The 22,463-nt window shown below is 42.3% G+C and overlaps 1 protein-coding gene across 1 annotated transcript in view; it reads right to left on the reverse strand.

Moving 5' to 3' along the window:
• The window catches only part of LOC309618859 (myosin-3), a 47,233-nt gene extending 26,687 nt beyond the window's left edge, over window positions 1–20,546 (reverse strand). The window contains exon 1 of the mRNA XM_082373262.1: window positions 20,383–20,546. The gene's annotated coding sequence lies outside the window, so the exon portion shown is untranslated. The remainder of the gene's footprint in view (window positions 1–20,382) is intronic.
• Between the last annotated feature and the right edge of the window lie 1,917 nt (window positions 20,547–22,463).

Genomic DNA, 22,463 nt, shown 5'->3' on the forward strand with positions numbered 1-22,463 from the left:
ATAAAATTCAACATCCATTCATGATAAAAACTCTCACCAAAGTGGTTATAGAGGGAACAAATCTCAACATAATAAAAACTATTTATGACAAACCCACAGCCGATACTGTGGGTATCTAACAGAATACCCATCAAACAGAAGTAATACTCAATAGTGAAAAGCTGAAAGCCTTCCTGCTAAAATCTGGAACAAGACAAGGATGCCCACTCTGACCACTTCTATTTAACATAGTATTGGAAGTCCTAGCTACAGCAATTAGACAAGAAAAAGAAATAAAAGGTATCCAAATTGGAAGGGAAGAGGTAAAACAGAGAGATGACATGGTAACTCTATATAGAAAACCCTAAAGACTACACACAAAACTATCAGAACTGATAAACGAATTCGGCAAGGTAGCAGAATACAAGATTAACATACAGAAATCTGTTGCATTTCTTTACACTAACAATGAAATATCAGAAAGAGAACGTGAAAAAACAATCCCTTTTAAAATTTCATCCAAAAAAAAAAAATATCTGGGAATAAACCTGACCAAGGAGGTGAAAGACTTATACGCTGAGAACTATAAAACATTAATAAAGGAAACTGAAGATGATTCAAAGAAATGGAAAGCTATCCCATGCTCTTGGATTGGAAGAATTAATATTGTTAAAATGGCCATACTACCCAAAACAATCTATGGATTTATTGTGATCCCTATCAAATTACCCATGACATTTTTCACAGAACTAGAACAAATAATCCTAATTTATATGGAACCACAAAAGATCCAGAATTGCCAAGGAAATCCTGAGGAAAAAAAAACAAAGCTGGAGGCATAACCCTCCCAGACGTCAGACAATACTACAAAGCTACAGTAATCAAAACAGCGTGATACTGGCACAAAAACAGACATTTGGATCAATAGAACAGAACAGAGAGCCCAGAAATAAACCCACATACCTAGAGTCGATTAATCTTCGACAAAGGAGGCAAGAATACGTAATGGAGAAAAGACAGTCTCTTCAGCAAGTGATGCTGGGAAAGCTGGACAGCCACATATAAATCAATGAAGTTAGAACACTGCCTCACACCATATACAAAAATAAACTCAGAATGGCTTAAAGACTTAAATATAAGACATGACACCATAAAATTCCTAGAAGAGAACATAGGCAAAACATTCTGACATAAACTGTAGCAATGTTTTCTTAGGTCAGTCTCCCAAGGCAAAAGAAATAAAAGCAAAAATAAACAAATGGGACCTAATCAAACTTACAAGCTTTTGCACAGCAAAGGAAACCATAAATAGAAATACAACCTACAGAATGGGAGAAAATATTTGCAAACAATGCAACTGACAAGAGCTTAATGTCCAAAATATACAAACAGCTCATACAGCTCAATATCAAGAAAACAAACAACTGGGGACTTCCTTGGGGGGCAGTGGTTAAGAATCTGCCTGCCAGTGCAGGGGACACAGGTTCGATCCCTGGTCCGGGAAGATCCCACGTGCTGCGGACCAACTAAGCCCATGCGCCACAACTACTGAGCCTGTGCTCTAGAGCCTGTGAGCCACAACTACTGAGCCCGTGAGCCACAACTACTGAGCCCACGTGCCTAGAGCCCGTGCTCCTCAATGAGAGAAGCCACTGCAATGAGAAGCCTGCACACCACAACGAAGAGCAGCCTCCACTCCCTGCAACTCGAGAAAGCCTGCGTGCAGCAACGAAGACCCAACGCAGCCAAAAATAAAATACCAAACAAACAACCCACCCAATCAAAAAACAGGCAGAAAAGCTAAATAGACATTTCTCCAAAAAAGACACGAAGATGGCCAACAGGCACATGAAAAGATGCTCAACATCACTAACTATTAGAGGAATGCAAATCAGAACTACAATAAGGTATCACCTTGTACCAGTCAGAACCGCCATCGTCAAAAAGTCTTCAAATAACAAATGCTGGAGAGGGTGTGGAGAAAAGAGAACCCTCTTACATTGTTGGTAGGAATGTAAATTGGTGCAGCCACTATGGAGAACAGTACGCAGGTTCCTTAAAAAACTAAAAATAGAGTTACCATATGATCCAGCAATCCCACTTCTGGACATATATCCAGAAAAGACAAAAACTCTAGTTCAAAAAGATACATGCTCCCCAATGTTCATAGCAGCACTATTTACAACAGCCAAGACATGGAAGCAACCTAAATGTCCAAAGACAGATGAATGAATAAAGATGTGGTATATATATGCACAATGGACCATTAGCCATAGAAAAGAATGAAATAATGCCATTTGCATCAAAATGGATGGACCTAGAGATTATCATACTAAGTGAAGTAAGTCAGATAAAGACAAATATCATACATCACTTACGTGTGGAATCTAAAAAAATGATAATACCAATGAACTTATTGACAAAACAGAAAAAGACTCACATACATAGAAAACAAACCTATGATTACTAAAAGGGAAGGGTGGGGAGGGATAAATTAGGCGTTTGCGATGAACAGATACACACCACTCTATATAAAATAGATAAACAACAAGGTCCTACAGTATAGTACAGGGAACTATATTCAATATCTTGTAATAACCTATAATGGAAAAGAATCTGAAAAAGTATATATATATATGTGTGTGTGTATATCTGAATCACTTTGCTATACATCTGAAACTAACACAATAAATCAACTATACCTCAATAAAAAAATAAAGTTGTGCTTTTCAAATCTGGCTGTACCTTAGAATCACCCGAGGGGCTGTTTACAAAAATTTGCATAACCAACTGAAAGATATGACCTTCTATGGAAGAAAAGACTCCATTAGCAACAAATAAGATAAAATACTAAAGAATAAACTTAAGATATGTGCAAAACCTTAAAATAATACTGAAAGACAAAAACATAGGTTTTCCTTGCTATTGGATAGGATGATTTAACATCATAAAGATGCCAATTATACCCAGATTAATATATGAATTTAATGTAATCTCAATAAAAATACCAACTTTTTTTTTTTCTGGAGCTAAATAGTTAATTCTAAATTTCATGCATGCACAATAAAGAAAACTCAGAAAAAAGGAAAGTCACAGGCAGGACATCCTACCAGATATTAAAACATACACAGTAAAATCTACATAATGCAGGATGTTGTACTGATGCATGAAGAGACAGACTCACCAAAGGAACATACTAGAAAGGCCAGGAAAAGGCCCAAATACATATGGAAATTTGATTAAAAATGAAGGGGGCATCTCAAGTCATCAGGGCAAAGATAGACTCTAATAAGTGGTAGAGTGACAACTGGATGGCCATTTGGAAAAAGATAAATTTGGATCCATGCCTCATACCACACACATACCACACATTAAATAACAAATGTATCAGGCCCAAATGTAAAGAAATAAGTACTAAAAGAAAACATGGGTGAATTCCTTTCCAATCTGGGAGTGGGAGAGGCCAACTATGACTCAAAATTCAGAACTGTAAAAAAATTAAGACAACATGATAGCAATTAAAAAGAACTTCATGGCAAAAAAAAAAAAAAAAAAAGAGCAAAAGACAAAATGGCAAATTGGGAGAAAATATCTGTAATTTGCATCACAAAGGGCCAATGTCTTTAATATATAAATAATTCTTATACATTGAGAAGGATTTTTTAAAAAACCCTCAGATGGAAACAAGTGGCAAATAAACAAGCAGAAAATTCACACAAAAGGATACACAGGTGGTCTTTAAACATGTGAAAAAATGCTCATCATTATTTTAAGAGAAATGCATATCGAAACCACACTTTCTCGCTAATTAGAATGGAACAAATCCAGATGCTGGACAAAACATTCTGTTGGCAAGCTGTGATGAAATACACACTCTCATACTTTTCTAGTGGGTTAAAAATTGCATAGCAACTGCTATGGAGGGGAATTTAGAAAAAAACTAACTAAACTAACTAAATATGCAATTTCCCTTTGACCCAGCAAAACCACTTCTAGGAGTCAACCCCTAAGATGTAAGTCCACAAATACTAAAACGTTGTAAGTTCCAGGTTATTTATAGTGGCACTATCATAATAGCAAAAGATTGAAAGTAGCCCAAGTATTGAGCAGTAGAAAACTTATTGAATACATTATGCTCTACCCCCATGACAGAATATGTGGCTATATGGTGAGCCTGCTATGAAAAAGAATTAGAATGATCTCTAAAAGCTGAGATGGAGTCATTTCTAGGATATATTGTTTGTGAAAAAAGAAAGGCCCAGAACAGTGTATACAGAATGCTAACTTCCATGTAAGAAAGAAGATATAAGAATATCTATACATATTTGCTCATTTTTGAAAAAAGAAACATAAGAAAGGTAAACCAGAAACTAAGCAAATGGGTCCCCATAGAGAGTGAATGCCTTCTTACATGGTTTTGACTTTTGAACCACGTAAATGGCTTATTCAAAAATAAATTTTAAGAAAAAGGAAGGAAAAAAGCAATTCCTAAAATTAAGTTAAAAAAAGCACAAATAAACCTAATGCATATCAAATTAATAATATAACGACACTTAGAAAAGAGTTAATTCTTGTGAATTTTGAAAAGTAGCCTGTACATTCTTCATGAGGTGTATTCAAAGAGGAGAGAGAAGTACAAAGAAATTGGGAACCTTTCCCAGTAGGTTAATTATTAGTTGTAATCTGGATTAAAATGTGAAACAACTTATATATTTTTAGATAGTGCAAATAAATAAATATATTCATCTTACAAGAACCAAGATTTTCACTCTAAGAGAAAAAAAAAGACACAAGTATAAAATAAAAGGTTAGAAAAACCTCATAATGTTAATTTGAACTGGACCTGTTTATCTGAATCAATTTGAGCATCTGAAAGAATGACTGTATTTAAATATCAACACATTGAATAAGAAATAATCTGTGAGTCCTAAGGTGAGACAGGGTCGGGGGGTGGGGCAGCGAGGAAGGAAAGCTCTGCCTCTTTATAGAAGAACGCCACTAATAAGTGTAGACAGAATAAGAAAATGAACATTATCATTTTGCCACCCCTGATATAATCAATGATCCAGGCAAGGATCATCAACGACGCTAAAACCACTGGGTGAAAGGGTTTTAGGGAGGAAGATATTCACTATTTTAACCAGGTGAGGAAACAGCACCACCAATAATGGACAGCCTACCATCCTAACAAGGATGATGCAGGATGCACTACACAACATTCCCTGGGAAATAGTCTTGCCAGATGTTTAACCTGTGTCTATTCAAGCCTCTGTCCACAACCTCAGAAAGTAGAGAGAAGAACAAGTCAGCGACACCATGAAGAAGCCATCAGTCAAATCTAGAATGTAGGACATTCTGTAAGAAAACTGGCCTAGATAGTTCAAAATGAATCAATGTTATTTTAAAAAAATGTTTAGGTGAAAAGAGATGACAAAGATAGAACCAAGTGGAACACATGAACCTTGGTTAGATCCTAGATTGGAAAAGAGAACAGAAGGGAGGGAAACAAGAAAGAACAAACCTGAAAAGGGGACAAATCAAGGACAGAATTACTGTTATTTTTCTTAGGTGTAAAAATGGAATTGTAGCTATGTAGAAAATTGACCTTATTTCTAGATGTTTCATACTGAAATATTTAGGGAGATAGCATCTTATACAATGAATTTCAAATGGTATAGCCAAAAAACAAAAAAAAATGAAATGTATACACACAGATAAGCAAATACAGCAAAATGTAACAATAGGTGACCCTAGGGAAAGGGTAAATCTGTGTTCAGTAGGTTTGAAAATGTTCAAATAAAAAGCTGGGGGGAGAATGAAAAAAAAAAGGGCCTAGTCCCGCCCCTGCCCCAGACCAATGGAATCTCTAGGTTTGGGTGCCATCCGTGAGGCTCCCCCATCTAGTGCACCCCGGATACTTATGTACACCCGCAGCTGAGAACTAACCATTCAGAGTTCCAGGGGGTGTGGGCAAAAAAAAAAAAGAACGATAGAATTCTGTAGTGAAGAGATGGATTTGAAAGCGCACAGATACTCCCCAAGTAGTGACTGAAAAGGGCAGGAAGAGGACGCAGTTAGCAGGGCTGGGGTGGGGGTGTGTGTGGGGGATGGTTCTGGAGGGAACGAGCATTAAGGAGAATCTCAAATAGCAGTGACTGAAGCTGAAGCCTCGGGGCCAGCGATGCTCAGACACTTCTCGTAAATTAAAGTCATTGAACTAGATGAGGTTTCCTAACCCAAACCCCGTGAAGTCAGAATCTCTGGGGGCTAGACTTGGGTGTGTGGGCTTTCCAAAGGCTCTCCAGGTCATTTTGAGGAAGGCCCCTGATTAGGAACTACTGTTAGACCATCCCTTCAGTTCCTTCCGACCCTGACGCTATGCGACTCCACACTTAGAGACCTTATTCCCAAATCTAAGAGGGCTGGGGCGTCCTCGCCCCTAACTGACCAGCCCCTTCCTTAGGAGGTAGACACCTTCCCTGAGGGAACCCAGAGGCCTTGGGGAAAAGCAGGTGGCAGGGTTGTCCCCAACATTGTGACTACTCTAACATGGGCAGGGGAGGGGGAGGGGAGATCCAGGGGGCAGAAAAAAGAACGCAAGCAGTTTCTGCCAAACATTTGAGCTGCCAGGGCCAGAAGTGGTGTCTGCCGCTCTCCGAGGGGGCAGGGGGTAAGAGGGGGCGAGTCGGGAGGCCTTGACCTGAGACTTCGGCTCATCTTTTCCCTCCACAAGGCCTCAGTCTCCTCATCTGAGAAATGGGTCTCTCTGATCTCCTAGGTCCCCTTGGGTCCCTCCTTTCTCTGATTTTACCATTCTCATCAGGAGGACACACCAACATGCCCTAAAAAGGATGAACTGGGCTGCGATGTGTCACAATATTTATTCTACCCTCACACCCACTTTGTGGCAGCCCTTGGCCAACGCTGTTCGCCTGCAAGACTGCCCTTGTGAAGCAGGTACCGACTTCCCAGACTACAGGAGAAAGAAAAGATGTAATTGCCATTATTTCTCTTTAACAGATTTTATCTTCGTTTACAAACCTCCACTTCCACCAAAGAGGAGAAAACTAAATTTGTCACTGCATAGTAACTGAGCAGCTTCCAGAATTTTTTAGTGTTGTTTGGTAAATAGTCAACTCAGGATTCTGCCTGTTGCCCCTTCCTCCTATATCCTCAAACCTGCCCTAGACTCAGGGAGGGGGACATCTTATGTTTCATCCTGGGGGGATGGGAGAGGGGCCTCTGGTCTACAACTGCCATCTGCCCACAGTGGTCTCGGCTGAGAAGTGGGCCTGTCCCCGCTCGTCCAGTCACCACGGCCTCCAGACTCCAGGTCGGTTAACACACTCTTTACCCACCTCACCCAAAATAGAGGCCCCTGCGGATGTGCTCAGGCCTGTGCCAGGCAGTGGGAGCCAAGTAGTGAACCGAACGGATGCGAAACATAGACTGTGCAACTAACTGATGAATTCCATACCTTTGACCTTTGTGGTTGGTGCTAAAAGGGGAAATGCAGGGAGCTCAGGAAGGAGCCAGGCGAGGCACATCAGTGCCACCTTAGTTCACGCACCTGAAGGCTTCAGTGCAAAACTCCAGTCCTTGCCTGCCTTCCACAAGAAACCCAGCCGCACTGAGCGTTCCACGGTCTGTGGGAATCTTACGAGGACGGGAGGGGAAGGGCAGGGCATCACCTTCCTCCATGTTACTCCCCCTCTGCTTCCAGATTCCCCTCACCACCCTCCAACCAGGGAGCCTAAGTTCCTCTTCTCTAGGCCGTGCCGAGGAGCTTTCTCAATGTCTCAGACCTGGACACAAGCCCATCTGGGGCCTAGGTCCCCTCAAGTAGGGTCAGTAAACGTTTCCTTACCAGAGTTTCAAGACGTCTCGCACCAGGTGCCTCGGCAAATAACACTCCCTCCATTCCATGGCACTCTCACCCCACGCACACCTGTCCCTTATGCTCCCTCCAGGTGGGGCTGTAAGGGCCACAGCCCTGCCCTCCGGCAGCAAATGTCAACTGTCCCCTGCCACGACCCTCCTGTCACCACGTCACTTGTGGGTAACCTCATCCGTTCCCGTACACCTGACGTCACCGCTCCCCGAGGTCCGCTGGTGCCAAGCACGCTCCTCGCGAAGGGTAAGGCGCCTCTCTTGCCTCACTACATTTCTCTTCCCAAAGCGCGAAAGCGCCATGGCTTTTCCCATCACTGGGATGGGCTGGGGCTGGGGCTGGGGCTGGGGGCTCTGCCGAAAACATGAGTCCAGAACAGGGATCATCCCTCTAGCAGAATAGTCAACTCTAGGAAAGCAAATTGTGGCTCTTCAGGAAACTGGGAATGACAGTGAGTAAAGAGTTACTTTAGAAATGATTTGGTAACCACAGCTTGTGGGGAAATGTTGCCTTCTCCAAGATTTTCTTCTGATTATAAAATTAATATTCATGTAAAAATTTAAATTATAGGAAGTATAAGATAAAGGCAAATCATAATCTCCCACTTAGAGCTAGCAGTCACTAATATTATATATTACTTCCAAGCATTTTATTATGCCTATTCATATTTGTCTTTTCAAAATAAAAAGGGGCGATTTTTACATATTTTTATTAAAGCAATAATACATGCTCACTGTAAAAACAAAATCCTATCATGCAGAAATGTAATTGTAATCAACTTTGTTTTTACTTGACAGGTTGTGGATATAATTCCATGTCAGGGACTTTAGATTTACATCATCATTTTTTATGGGGCCACACAATCCTGTTATGCAGAGGTACCGTAATTAATAAGTCCCATCTTTAAAAATATCATAGTGAGGAACTTCCTTGTTTCTTTGAACATTTATCCAATTATTTCCTTAGGATAAACTTCCAGAAATAGGATTACAGAATCTAATGCTTTTGGTACATATAACCATATTAATCTGAAGGATTATATCCATTTACTATCCCTCCTCCCCCTCGGTAAGGGCTTATTTCCCCACATCTTTGCCAACTCTAGGTCTCATCACTCGCTGGTGCCAGTTTTATAGGTGAACAAGGTAACTCACTCATGCTTTACTTTGCTTTTATTATGAATGAGGCTGAATCTCATCTTGTTGCTGCCGGTCATTTGTTGTTCTATAAATAGTCTTCGTGTCCCTTGTCCTTTTTCTCTTGAGAAGTTAATCTTTTTCTATTTTAAGAACTTTCATGTCTCAGAGATTTTAGTAATCTCTTCATGTGTATTGCAAATGTTTTCCCCATTTGTTCCTCATCTCATGTGAGCCTCACAACAATCCCAGGGGGTTGGCAGAGCAGGTGGAATGATCCCCACTTAATTGATGTGGAAACTGTGACTCAGTGAGGAATACTGGCCAATGTAAGAGGGGTGTGGGAGGACCATGGTTTCCTTGCTTTGAGTCTGATGGGCCAAGCTGTCCTACTGTTCCAAGGGCCCTGACGGCATCCTTCAGGATTATGGGAGAAATAACATTTCCCCTATGCAAATTAAAATGTCTTGAATATTTGGGCCTCAGTTTTCTCTTCTGTAAAAAAAAAAAAAACAAAAAAAACCAAAAAATGGAATTAAAAAAAAAAAAAGATCCCTTATGTCCTCTTCAGCTCGACGATCTTCTGATTCTGTGATTTAAGGCACAGGAGAGACATGCATTGTCTTTATCCTCCAAGCAAGTATGTGGGTGCGGGAGGCGGCTAGGCTGTCCGTTTCCACGTGTGAAGTGCAGGGTGAATGTCCACAACGGCATGATACCAAGAGCCCTTCCTCCCTAGACTTGCCCAGGCAGGAACCTGGAGCTTGATCCTGGCCATGTCTCTCCCCAGTCAAGTCAAACACACAAGGCAAGAGCGATAAACCCCAGCACCTCCACGTCTCGGGCTAGAGCAAGGTAGCTACTGCGTCTTCCCAGGATCCCCGGAGTTGTCACCAAGCAGGGCACACACCATGGGAGCCTGGTCACCGCTTCCTCCTCCTTCTTAGCAATGTATCTCAGGAAGCAACTGCTGTTTGATCAAAATCGATGTGGGGATAAACTATTTGTCTTCCTGATACTAGGAGATTCTTCCTAATAATGACTCTTTCTTATTACAAAATTAATATGTGTTTGTTTAGGCAGGTTTAGAAAATCAATCCTCAAAAATAAGAAAATAAAAATCATTCATGATGAGATTGGTTCAAGATGGCGGAGTAGAAGGACATGCTCTCACTACCTCTTGCAAGAGCACCATTATCAAAACTAACTGCTGAACAATCATCAACAGGAAGACACTGGAACTCACCAAAAAAGATACCCCACATACAAAGACAAAGGAGAAGCCACAATGAGATGGTAGGAGGGGCACAATCACAATAAAATCAAATCCCATAACTGCTGGGTGGGTGACTCACAAACTGGAGAACACTTATACCACAGAAGTCCACCCACTGGAGTGAAGAATCTGAGCCCCATATCAGGCTTCCCAACCTGGGGGTCCGGCAATGGGAGGAGGAATTCCTAGAGAATCAGACTTTGAAGGCTACCGGGATTTGATTTCAGGACTTCGACAGGACCGGGGGAAACAGAGACTCCACTCTTGGACGGCACACACAAAGTAGTGTGCGCATCGGGACCCAGGGGAAAGAGCAGTGACCCCAGGGAAGACTGAACCAGACCTACCTGCTAGTGTTGGAGGGTCTTCTGCAGAGGCGGGGGGTGGCTGTGGCTCACCATGAGGACAAGGACACTGGCAGCAGAAATCCTGGGAAGTACTCCTTGGCATGAGCCCTCCCAGAGTCCGCCATTAGCCCCACCAAAGAGCCCAGGTAGGCTCCAGTGTTGGGTCACCTCAGGCCAGCCAACCAACAGTGAGGGAACCCAGCCCGACCCATCAGCAGACAAGCGGATTAAAGTTTTACTGAGCTCTGCCCACCACAGCAACAGCCAGCTCTACCCACCACCAGTTCCTCCCATCAGGAAACTTGCTCAATCCTCTTAGAGAGCCTCATCCACCAGAGGGCAGACAGCAGAATCAAGAAGAACTACAATCCTGCAGCCTGTGGAACAAAAACCACATTCACAGAAAGACAGACAAGATGAAAAGGCAGAGGGCTCTGCACCAGATGAAAGAACAAGATAAAACCCCAGAAAAACAACTAAATGAAGTGGAGATAGGCAACCTTCCAGAAAAAGAATTCAGAATATAGTGAAGATGATCCAGGACCTCGGAAAAACAATGGAGGCAAAGATCGAGAAGATGCAAGAAATGTTTAACAAAGACCTAGAAGAATTAAAGAACAAACAAACAGAGATGAACAAGACAATAACTGAAATGAAAACTACACTAAAAGGAATCAATCGCAGAATAACTGAGGCAGAAGAATGGATAAGTGTCCTGGAAGACAGAATGGTGACTGCTGCAGAACAGAATAAAGAAAAAAAGAATGAAAAGAAATGAAGACAGCCTAAGAGACCTCTGGGACAACATTAAACGCAACAACATTCGCATTATAGGGGTCCCAGGAGGAGAAGAGAGAGAGAAAGGACCTGAGAAAATATTTGAAGAGATTATAGTCGAAAACTTCCCTAACATGGGAAAGGAAATAGCCACCCAAGTCCAGGAAGTGCAGAGAGTCCCATACAGGATAAACCCAAGGATAAACACGCCAAGACACATAGTAATCAAATTGGCAAAAATTAAAGACAAAGAAAAATTACTGAAAGCAGCAAGGGAAAAATGACAAATAACATACAAGGGAACTCCCATAAGGTTAACAGCTGATTTCTCAGCAGAAACTCTATAAGCCAGAAGGAGTGGCATGATAAAGTGATGAAAGGGAAGAACCTACAACCAAGATTACTCTACCCGGCAAGGATCTCATTCAGATTCGATGGAGAAATCAAAAGCTTTACAGACAAGCAAAAGCTAAGAGAATTCAGCACCACCAAACCAGCTCTACAACAAATGCTAAAGGATCTTCTCTAAGTGGGAAACACAAGAGAAGAAAAGGACCTACAAAAACAAACCCAAAACAATTAAGAAAATGGTCATAGGAACATACATATCGATAATTACCTTAAACGTGAATGGATTAAATGCTCCAACCAAAAGACACAGGCTTGCTGAATGGATACAAAAACAAGACCCATATATATGCTGTCTACAAGAGACCCACTTCAGACCTAGGGGCACATTCACACTGAAAGTGAGGGGATGGAAAAAGATACTCCATGCAAATGGAAATCAAAAGAAAGCTGGAGTAGCAATACTCATATCAGATAAAATAGACTTTAAAATAAAGAATGTTACAAGAGACAAGGAAGGATACTACATAATGATCAAGGGATCAATCCAAGAAGAAGATATAAGAATTATAAATATATATGCACCCAACATAGGAGCACCTCAATACATAAGGCAACTGCTAACAGCTATAAAAGAGGAAATCGACAGTAACACAAAAATAGTGGGGGAGTTTAACACCTCACTTACACCAATGGATAGATCATCCAAACAGAAAATTATTAAGGAAACATAAGCTTTAAATGACACAATAGACCAGATAGATTTAATTGATATTTATAGGACATTCCATCCAAAAACAGCAGATTACACTTTCTTCTCAAGTGCGCACGGAACATTCTCCAGGATAGATCACATCTTGGGTGACAAATCAAGCCTCAGTAAATTTAAGAAAATTGAGATCATATCAAGCATCTTTTCTGACCACAATGCTATGAGATTAGAAATCAATTACAGGGAAAAAAACGTAAAAAACACAAAAACATGGAGGCTAAACAATACGTTACTAAATAACCAAGAGATCACTGAAGAAATCAAAGAGGAAATCAAAAAATACCTAGAGACAAATGACAAGGAAAACACGACGATCCAAAACCTATGGGATGCAGCGAAAGCAGTTCTAAGAGGGAAGTTTATAGCAATACAAGCCTACCTCAAGAAACAAGAAAAATCTCAAATAAACAATCTAACCTTACACCTAAAGGAACTAGAGAAAGAAGAACAAACAAAACCCAAAGTTAGCAGCAGGAAAGAAATCATAAAGATCAGAGCAGAAATAAATGAAATGGAAACAAAGAAAACAATAGCAAAGATCAATAAAACTAAAAGCTGGTTAGTTTATCCCTTTGAGAAGATAAACAAAATTGATAAACCGTTAGCCAGACTCATCAAGAAAAAGAGGGAGAGGACTCAAATCAATAAAATTAGAAATGAAAAAGGAGAAGTTACAACAGACACTGCAGAAATACAAAGCATCCTAAGAGACTACTACAAGCAACTCTATGAGAACAAAATGGACAACCTGGAAGAAATGGACAAATTCTTAGAAAGGTATAACCTTCCAAGACTGAACCAGGAAGAAATAGAAAATATGAACAGACCAATCACAAGTAATGAAATTGATACTGTGATTAAAAATCTTCCAACAAACAAAAGTCCAGGACCAGATGGCTTCACAGGTGAATTCTATCAAACATTTAGAGAAGAGCTAACACCTATCCTTCTCAAACTCTTCCAAAAAATTGCAGAGGAAGGAACACTCCCAAACTCATTCTATGAGGCCACCATCACCCTGATACCAAAACCAGACACTACAAAAAAAGAAAATTACAGACCAATATCACTGATGAATATAGATGCAAAAATCCTCAACAAAATACTAGCAAACAGAATCCAACAACACATTAAAGGGATCATACACCACGATCAAGTGGGATTCATCCCAGGGATGCAAGGATTCTTCAATATACACAAATCAATCAATGTGATACACCATATTAACAAATTGAAGAATAAAAACTATATGACCATCTCAATAGATGCAGAAAAAGCTTTTGACAAAATTCAACACCCATTTATGATAAAAACTCTCCAGAAAGTGGGCACAGAGGGAACCTGCCTCAACATAATAAAGGCCATATACGACAAACCCACAGCAAACATCATTCTCAACGGTGAAAAACTGAAAGCATTTCCTCTAAGATCAGGAACGAGACAAGAATGTCCACTCTCACCACTATTATTCAACATAGTTTTGGAAGTCCTAGCCACGGCAATCAGAGAAGAAAAAAAAAATAAAAAGAATACAGATTGGAAAAGAAGAAGTAAAACTGTCACTGTTTGCAGATGACATGATACTATACATAGAGAATCCTAAAGATGCCACCAGAAAACTACTACAGCTAATCAATGAATTTGGTAAAGTTGCAGGATACAAAATTAATGCACAGAAATCTCTTGCATTCCTATACACTAATGATGAAAAATCTGAAAGAGAAATTAAGGATACACTCCCATTTACCATTGTAACAAAAACAGTAAAATACCTAGGAATAAACCTACCTAGGGAGACAAAAGACCTGTATACAGAAAACTGTAAGATACTGATGAAAGAAATTAAAGATGATACCAACAGATGGAGAGATATACCATGTTCTTGGATTGGAAGAATCAATATTGTGAAAATGACTATACTACCCAAAGCAATCTACAGATTCAATGCAATCCCTATCAAATTACCAATGGCATTTTTTACAGAACTAGAACAAAAAACCTTAAAATTTGTATGGAGACACAAAAGACCCCGAATAGCCAAAGCAGTCTTGAGGGAAAAAAACGGAGCTGGAGGAATCAGACTCCCTGACTTCAGACTATACTACAAAGCTTCAGTATGGAGACACAAAAGACCCCGAATAGCCAAAGCAGTCTTGAGGGAAAAAAACGGAGCTGGAGGAATCAGACTCCCTGACTTCAGACTATACTACAAAGCTTCAGTAATCAAGACAATATGGTTCTGGCACAAAAAGAGAGATACAGATCAATGGAACATGACAGAAAGCCCAGAGATAAACCCACGCACCTATGGTCAACTAATCTATGACAAAGGAGGCAAGGATATGCAATGGAGAAAAGACAGCCTCTTCAATAAGTGGTGCTGGGAAAACTGGACAGCTACATGTAAAAGAATGAAATTAGAATACTCCCTAACACCATACACAAAAATAAACTCAAAATGGATTAGAGACCTAAATGTAAGACCGGACACTATAAAAGTCTTAGACGACAAGATAGGAAGAACACTCTGAGATAAATCACAGCAAGATCTTTTTTGATCCACCTCATAATGGAAATAAAAACAAAAATAAACAAATGGGACCTAATGAAAGTTAAAACCTTTTTGCAAAGCAAAGGAAACTACAAACAGGATGAAAAGACAACCCTCAGAATGGGAGAAAATATTTGCAAATGAATCAACAGAGAAAGGATTAATCTCCAAAATATATAAACAGCTCATGCAGCTCAATATTAAAAAAACAAACAACCCAGTCCAAAAATGGGCAGAAGACCTAAATAGACATTTCTCCAAAGAAGACATACAGATGGCCAAGAAGCACATGAAAAGCTGCTCAACATCACTAATTATTAGAGAAATGCAAATCAAAAGTACAATGAGGTATCACCTCACACCAGTTAGAATGGGCATCATCAGAAAATCTACAAACAAATGCTGGAGAGGGTGTGGAGAAAAGGGAACCCTCTTGCACTGTTGGTGGGAATGTAAATTGATACAGCCACTATGGAGAACAGTATGGAGGTTCCTTAAAAAACTAAAAATCGAATTACCATATGACCCAGCAATCCCACTACTGGGCATACACCCAGAGAAAACCATAATTCAAAAGGACACATGCACCCTGATATTCATTGCAGCACTATTTACAATAGCCAGGTCATGGAAGCAACCTAAATGCCCATCGACAGACGAATGGATGAAGAAGATGTGGTACATATATATAATGGAATATTATTCAGTCATAAAAAGGAATGAAATTGGGTCATTTGTAGAGACGTGGATGGACCTAGAGACTGTCATACAGAGTGAAGTAAGTCAGAAAGAGAAAAATAAATATCGTATATTAACGCATATATGTGGAACCTAGAAAAATGGTACAGATGAATCGGTTTGCAGGGCAGAAATAGAGACACAGATGTAGAGAACAAACGTATGGACACCACAGGGCGAAAGCAGCAGAGGTGGGTGGTGGTGGTGTGATGAATTGGGAGATTGGGATTGACATGTATACACTAATATGTATAAAATGGATAACTAATAAGAACCTGCTGTATAAAACAATAAAATTAAATTAAAGAAAAAAGAAAACCAGTGTTCACAAAAACAAACAAAAAACAAAAACACTTTCGCAAATGCTTTTAGTAGCTTTTTTGGTAATTGCCCCAAACTGTAAAGAACCCAGGTGACCCTCGAGTGGGAATGGAGACTCAAACTGCTTCCTCCAGATAATGGAAACCTAGTCAGCAAACCAACGGAACAAGCTCCCCGGGCTCGCAGCTACATGGGTGACCTACACTGTGCGTGCCAAGTGAAGGAAGCCAGGCCAAAGGCCTCCATTCGGTGTGATTCCATTTGCGTGACATCAGTTGTGGAGAAGGCAGAACTATAGGGTCAGAGGAGAGAGCAGTGGTTGCCTGTGCCGAATGCGGGGTGGGGGGTGACAACAAAGGGAGTCTGAGAGAATTTGACGGGGGGCGGGGTGGTACTGATGGAACAGTTTCGTCTTTTAATTGTGGTCATGGTTACACAGTGCTTTGCATTTGTCATAACTTACAGGACGTGCTTTAAAACCAGTGAATTTTAGTGTGTATGAAGCTTTTCAATGTTTTAATAAAAAGAGTGTGTATTAAAAAAAATCATTCATAAACATACCATCATTAGTAATAACATTTTGGTGTGTATTTTTTTTGTGTTTATACAAAAAATGAGATCAAACTTTTGCAGCTTATTCACTTAAAGCATATATTGGACAACTTTCCATATCATTAAACATAAATCAGCTCCTCCATTTTCAAGGTTCCATGGCACTCCACTCATAAATGTACCACAGTTTATTTATCCCCACAGTTGGGCAAATAGGTTGCTTTCCATTATCTACTATTTCCATTATTTATTATCACAAAAATGTTGCAGTGAACAGACCTTCGTGCAAACCTACCGCTCTTTTTGTGGATAAAATGTATAAAGATGGAACAGTGGGGCTTAGCTCTACGTTGACAAACTGCTGTCCAGAAAGTCTGCCACACTGTATAGCCCACCAGTTCTATGTGAGACAAAATTCCACCGTTTTAATTTGTGTTATCTGATCACTAGTAATTTTTTTTTTTGTATGTATGGCTGTTAACTATTTGATATTCTTTTCCGAACTCTTTATGTCCTTTGCCCCACTCTATCTTGGGGTGTTCATCTTCTATGTCCTTATGGATTTGTAAACATTCCTTATATATTAGTGATAGTAACTCTATGATCTTGATCAGGCCTAGCAATGACTTACTCTATGCTTTTTGCCTTTAGTATCATGTTTACAAAAGCTTTCTCTACTATTTTAGTCTGCATTTTATGGTTGCAAAAAACAGAATCTCATGCAGAACCTCCACAGAAAGGAGGTGGGATGGGGAGGGCGGGTAGTGTTAGAGTGGATGTAGGTGACATCAAAATCCGGGAAGCCTAGGCAGCCTAAAGCACTGGTCTCCAGACTCAGGAGCACACACCACATTGGAGTGTGGGAAGAAAACATCAGCCATCCTACCTGAGTACATATACGTTTACAGTTTTTACAGGAAACTAGAACAAACGTACATAAGATGTACAAAAATACGTGTTCAGTTTATAGAATAATAAAACACTCAGGCATCCATCACCTGGGCTAATAATACCATTTATTTGTTATCTCATCCTTTCAGATGTCTGCTTTTTTCCCCACATGCTACCCCTGACAACCACTTGCCAAATGTTTGTGCAGTAGTACACGTAGACCATGTGCGAGTAAGTAAATATGCGTGCGCTGGAGGAGGCGTGTCAAATTGTTGACTCTGAGGCCCCACTTGTCTCTGCCCGCCAGCTTCTTGCTCTACCCACAGGCCTCCTTTGCTGAGCGGTTTGCACCCGGCTCGTGGTGGCCGCGCTGGCCCGGCTCCGGCCCCTCCTCGTCATGACCTTCTCGCTTCATTCGGCTCCTGTTGCTGATCGGCGCAGCCTTCTTCTGTCCGTGTTCCAGAGCTGGCTCTGACCGGTCCAGCTGCGAACTGGCAGGCTCCGGGCTGCGGAGGGTTTGACCGTGTGGTGCAGTAGACTGCACTGCCCACCAGAGACCCGCGTGAGTGGGCTGCTGCCCTCCGGCGTGTTCATTTTAAAGGAGGATGTCGCATTAGAATCTCTGTCTTCATTTCGTTAAGTTCATTAAGTTCCAGTATTAATGTTTAGTAATCACCACCAGTACAATATACTACCTTTGTCACACAGTCAAGTTTTATAAGCCACATGTCTGTTTCCATACTTTCATTTGTGACTTCATCCACCTGTTGAATGCTAGGTAAGCACTACACTTTAACAAATCATTATGGCTTTGTAATATATTTTAGTAACAGTAAGACAAGTCTTTTCTCCTTGTTATTATTTTTACTGTCTTCCCTTACTTTCCTGTATCTTTCCTTGAACTATTTTGCACATTTATTTTTCCAGATTAATTTCAGAATCTTTTTTGTTGAGCTCCCAAAAAATGCCCCTACAAATTTTTTTTTTCTTCCTTAAATTTTTATTTATTTGTTTGTTTATTTATGTCTGTGTTGAGTCTTTGTTTCCGTGCGAGGGCTTTCTCTAGTTGCGGCAAGCGGGGGCCACTCTTCATCGTGGTGCGCGGGCCTCTCACTATCGCGGCCTCTCTTGTTGCAGAGCACAGGCTCCAGACGCGCAGGCTCAGTAGTTGTGGCTCACGGGCCCAGTTGCTCCGCGGCATGTGGGATCTTCCCAGACCAGGGCTTGAACCTGTGTGCCCTGCACTGGCAGGCAGATTCTCAACCACTGCGCCACCAGGGAAGCCCCCCTGCAAATTTTTAAAGTTTATTGAGGTGTGTATATATAAACTAAATTATACCCTTCATGCCTGTCCCTGTTAAGGGTGGAAGTTGATTCTCTCAGGGCTCCGTAGCCCCACTCTCTTCTGTAACTGAGAGGCTTTCTGGCGTCTGAGCTGACCAGGAGACGGGCAGATTTAGCCTCCCTCAGCTTCATTTAATTACGTCGGCTGTTCTCATCAGCCTGACTGCGCAAGGGCAGGGTGGAAGTCAAATGGTCCTCAATCTGGTTTCAATTCAGTATTTGAAAATGCTCAAATGGAAATACTGCATTTAGCCTTGATAAAGCCTCACAGGCTAACCAAACAGCTTATTTCTCCTTTTTGCTGGAATTACAGCAACTCAGTGGAGAAACCCTTGGTATCCTATGCTGAACAGAAGTTCTGATAGGGAATAATATATGTCTTTGATTAAAAATTTTAAATGGAGTGATCAAATAATTACCAGAAAATGGAATTTGTTTACTTGAGAGATGCTTTCAAATTATGTGTTTCAAGGAAGCAAAATTAATTAAAGAGCTTCCTGGTCAGGGAAAGATGAATTACTTCATTATTCTTAACTTTCTCTCTTCTCTATTGGGAGAAAATTAGTAGGCTCCGTGGTATTGGAGTGGGGGGGGCGGGGGCGGGGAAAGCCAATGTGCTGCAGAGCAGTGGTCCTCAAACCTTAATGTGCATAAAAATCACGTGGGGATCTTGTTAAACTACAGATTTTGACTCAGGACACCTGGATGGAGCCTGGTTCTGCGTTTCTAGTCAGCTCTCAGGTGATCCTGCTGGTCCAGAGACCACTTCTGGGCATCAAGGCTGTAGAGGGAGGTCTAGGGTTAGCTTTGCTGCAGACTTGCAGACAGGTCCCCCTTGGCCCTTCCTCTCCTACACAGCGAGGACGTACGGGATGGTCTCTGCCACGTCTGATACCGTGATGACACAACAACCTCAAGGTCATCCGAGAGACCTCGGCACCCAGCAGATGCAGAGCCCAAGGCTCTCGAGACTGGGAGGCTGTCGTACCATCTACACAGTTCAGTTTGGCCCCGTACCTCTGCATCATCCCAGTGGAGACTGGATAGGGGGCCCCCAGCTGAGGACCACCCCCTCAAGGAGTACTTCACACGGCTCATGTGTAACAGCAGCACCTAGGCTTGGTCCACAAAAAGGGACTCGGCGGGCACACGAGTCACCAGCCCCGCAGCTGACAGTGACCCAGTGCTGCTACCTGCAACCCGAGGGGAAACTGCCTGCTCTCCCCTCCAGTTCGTTCCCCGTTCGGCGTCCTGGGCCCCAGAAAGTGCCCCCATGGCCGCTGAGCAAACCGCTCTGCCTCTCTGAGCCAGGCCCGTTAGCCCCATCCTCCAGCTCGAGTCACCAGAGCTGCTGAGTGGGGCTGAGGAGCCCTCATCTGACCGCCTGCATGACCCCCGGCCCCATCCCGCCTCCGCTCTGTCAGAGCTCTCCGAGAGGCTCCTTTCAGCCGGTTCTCACCTGCAACCTGGAGGAGCTGGTAGCTTGCGTTCCCGCGTCCAAGCTGCAGTGAGTTGCTGAGTGATGGCCGATGCCTTCTCCACATCGCACTGTTTTCTTTCAAGTGCCCTTCGTGGGAACTCTTCTTCCCCTCCTCAGTTGTTTTTTGTTTTTTTGAGTCATAGACTACAGACAATCAAATGCAAACACCCGAAGTTTATACTTAACACCTCCTGAGCTACGCAAGTCATCGCCCAGATCCAGCCACAGAGCGTCTCCACGGCTCCGGAAGGAGCCCTGCGCTTCTCATAGTAACCGCCCACCTCCTGCCGCAGGTGAGCACTGTTCTCATCGCCACTGTAGATTAGCATTCCCTGTTCTCACAGCATCTCATCTCATCCTCAGTTATCCCTGTTCTACAAATAAAAAATCCAAGACAAGTGAGTTGGTCTTTCTAACCTGGTCCTGTACCCATGCAGGACCCTGTGGGGCCTTCACAGAACAGACCCCCTCCCCCCGCCCATATCCTCCACCAGCCTCTCGTCCGCAGGAGAGTTTTAGCCTCCTAGGCCTTCCCTGAGTTCCAAAGAGAAAAATTAATCAGAGAAGTAAGAAAATACAGACGAAAGGAAAAGAGTCAAGTAAGACAAAATAAGAGTGTAGCTATTAAAGTCAGGGATCTTTAGTTCCTCCTCAAGGGCTGTAGATAATATTCGGAGCCATTTCCTTTGAGCTGCTTTGCAGATACTGAAACTCCCACCAGGTGGAAGAAGTTGACTGCATGCTGATCACAAGCACGTAGACTTCAGACCAGCTGGAACCAGGTTGACGGTGCTGACTCTCGATTACCTCGCCACTGACCAATCAGAAGAGTGTCCACGAGCTGATCACGCACCCCACCACGCCCCTCCCTCACCCTGTCTTTAAACACCTTTCCCCAAAGGTCGTCGGGGCAGTTTGGGCCTTTCCAGCACCAGCTACCTGGACTCCTTGCTCGGTGCCCTGTGATAAATGCTGTACTTCACCCGGTGTCAGTGCATTGGCTTTACTGCGTGTGGGTGAGGGGACCCAAGTTTGGTTGGGTAAGAGGCCGACCTGCGTACTGCCTCCCCCGTGAGTGGGAGTGGTAAGCCCTGTGTCCTCCTTGACCGGGCGCAAACACAGTCACACGTGCGAGGCGGGCAGGACACCCCTCCACGATGAGGTATTGTGGCTCCCTGAAAGCAAAGGACCCAATTTACAAACTTGACTTTTCACTGACTGGATATTCAGTGATATTGAGCAAAAATAAATATTTTTTGGTGTGATAATGAGATTGTGGTTGTTTTTAAAAGACTGAGTTGGTACCTTTTACAGATGTGCACACACGCGGGACTGGGTGGGGTGGGAATGGGCGGAGGTGTAGAAGAAACAAGGTCAGCCACCTTGAGAGTTACTGAAGCTTGGTGATGGGCATATCAAGTTCACTAAACTAGGCCACTCTTTGAGTATGTTTAAAATTTCCCACAATAAAAAGGAAAAAGAAAACTCAAGTTTTCCTTCAATTAAATATCCACAGAGATGTTCTCCTGAAGTATGACACAAAGTGAGTGACTTTTAAGACCCCCTAGGAGGGGCAACATTAGCGCCCTCAGACTCCTAACGTGAATCAAAGCAACGGTCATGGTGGGCGCCTGGTGGATGGGTCAGATGAAGCTCTGCCTTCGGCCCTTCCAGGGCCTCCCCGACACTCAAAATAGAGCCAGAGTCCCTGCCGTGGACTCCAGCGCCCAATGAATGTGGCTTCCGGCCCCTTCTCCAGCCTCCTGCCCTGCCTGATTCACCGGCCACTGTCACGCTGGGCTCCTTGCTCTTCTTGAGCGTCCCATGCTCACTCTGGGGTCAGGGGCTTCCCCCCCAGACACTCACATGGCTCACTCCCAGTTTCCAAATGGTCACCTCCTGAAAGAGTCGTTCCATGACCAGTCACACTAATACCCATCCTCGTTATTCTCCAAGCCCTTACCTTATTTTTCTTCCCCACTATACGATTATCTGATGCCACTTTATGCATTTATCTGTTGATGGTCTGTCTGCCATACTAAAGACGAGCTCCCCCAGCT

The sequence above is a fragment of the Balaenoptera borealis genome, assembly GCF_965194805.1.
Source record: "Balaenoptera borealis genome assembly, chromosome: 20".
NCBI classification, from domain to species: Eukaryota; Metazoa; Chordata; class Mammalia; order Artiodactyla; family Balaenopteridae; genus Balaenoptera; species Balaenoptera borealis.